The sequence below is a fragment of the Oenanthe melanoleuca genome, chromosome 27, assembly GCF_029582105.1.
Source record: "Oenanthe melanoleuca isolate GR-GAL-2019-014 chromosome 27, OMel1.0, whole genome shotgun sequence".
Lineage (NCBI taxonomy): Eukaryota > Metazoa > Chordata > Aves > Passeriformes > Muscicapidae > Oenanthe > Oenanthe melanoleuca.
Window position 1 is genome coordinate 1,121,745 of NC_079360.1, and position 2,273 is coordinate 1,124,017.

Genomic DNA, 2,273 nt, shown 5'->3' on the forward strand with positions numbered 1-2,273 from the left:
TGGTTTGATTTGGCTTTAAAGGAGTTTTCCAACCTAAACAGTTCCAGGAAATAGGGGGCAGTGGAATTCCTGGAATAAGCTGCTTTGTAGCAAGTTCTGGAGGCAGAACTTTGGGTCTTGGGGCAGTCTGGACATGGGATTCATGGAATTAAATGGAATTAAAGTGGGAATGAGGCTCTCCCTGTTCTGCAGCACCTTTGAAGGGAGCAGAGGCTTTTTTTCTTCTTTATAAAGTAAAAGAGAAAATGATGCAACTCTTTAAAATCAGCCTGGTTCTGTTTGAACTCCTCTGTTTGGGGCCTCTGAACATCACCCCAGGTTCTGCTCTTCCTGCCCCAACTCTGCTTTAAAGAAAATCTCTCTTTCCTGTCATCTTAATATTCCTTTGGTCTTGGAAAAATGCATCCCAGGCAGCTGCTGGCAGGATTTTATCTCTTGGCATGAACCTGCCTGAAGGAAAAAGTGATCCAAGAGCAAAAACTCTGTGTTTGGTTTGATAATAAACGAATTAAACAACCCAGTGTGGATTTTATTCCTGCCATGTCAATAAAAAGAGGGAGAAGAAAGGGGTGGGAATGTTTTGGAATGAGCTTTCTTGGAGTTCTTAGAGGGAGATTAAAATGTTTTATGTTTTTATTTTATTATAAGGTAATTGCAGGGATGGTTGGAACAACCCCCTGTGGGGAGTGGAAGGTGGTGGTTGTGGGATTGCAGGTTTGGAACACAGAAGGAATGTTCTCAAAAGGCAGAATTTGCCTGGGAATGGGGTTCAGAAAATCCCAGAATTATTTGGGCTGGGAGGGACCTGAAAGCTCATCCAGTGCCACCCCTGCCATGGGCAGAGACACCTCCCAGTGTCCCAGGATGCTCCCAGCCCTGGCCTTGGACACATCCAGAGATCCAGGGGTAACCCCAGCTGCTCTGGAAATTCCATCCCATCCCATCCCATCCCACCCTCCCAGACAGGAATTCCTTTCCAATATCCCACCCAATCCCAGCCCCTTCCTTTTACTCTCCCACTTTCACCACTCCAGGCTGTCCCTCCCTCCTGTGGGATCATTTCTCTGGCACAGATTCCAGAGCAGCTGTGGCTGCCCCATGCCTGGAAGTGTCCAGGGCATGACTGGGCACAGCCCAGGACCATCCATTCCTTTGGATCCCAGGATCTCTGCTGGGCTCCTCCCAGACTTTTTGGACAATCCCAGAGGGAAAGATGTTGTTCCTTTATTGCATCCTCCAGGGTTTCCTGAGAACTGTGAGAGCCACAAGGGAATGATCCCAAATTTTGGGATGATCCTTAAGGCTCTTCCAACCCAAGCTTATGAAAACCTGTTCTGATCTGGAAGTTTCCATGAAGGAAAAGCTGGAATTGTGGCTCCTGGGGCCGTTTTTTCCCATCCTCTGCTTGCTGCAGCCCAGCCCATCCATGGCCTGAGGGCTGGAGACCTCATCCATTAAATTTGGAGGGAGTTTGGGATTAAACCATTCCCTGGTGTGATTCCAGTAGAGCTGAAGGGCAAGGCAGCTCCTGCTGGATTCATCCCAACCTTTTCCAGCAGAGGAGATTATCCCTGAGGGTGCTTCTCCAGCATTTTTAGTGGCATCACATAAAGTGAGGGAAAGCAAGGGAAATGTTCAAGGCAGTAAAAAATAAGTGGGAAAGGGTTTTTAGGGAGCTGTGAGCTGAGGATGAGGCCTCATTTCAGCAGGAGCACAGGAGAAGTGGAATTTAAGCTGCATTTTATGGGAAAAGCAGCAGAGGATAATCTGTGGATCACCTTATTCCAGTTACTGCTTCCCTGGAAATTGTGCTGGGGGTCAGGAAGAAATGAGAACTGCAGAGGTTTGTATTTCCAGGAGAAGGTTTTGTGTGGGTTTCCACTGCAGGAAGAGCATCCCCTCCTTTCTTTGGGAATTCTCCAGATTCCCATCAGCCTTGGAAGTGAGTCCCCAGCAAAGACTCCCTCATTAGCACCTTAAGCTAATTATATTCATTAAGAAGAGCTGCTGAGCTCAGCCCTGGTGTGACCTGAGGGGACACAGACAGGGGACAAACCCCACTGGTGCTTCCCACAGAATTCCTGGGCAGCCCTGGATAACAACTCCCCCACATTAAACATCCCAAACCACCAGACCTCCCTCAATGATGTCCTAACAGGAATCCTTTAGGCCTGGCTGGCCTTGTTCAGAGGGAATTCTGACCTGGAAGAGGCTCCCACTGGGACTGGGATGTAAGAAAGGCTGACAAGAGAAGAGACAGGAAGGATCTTTTG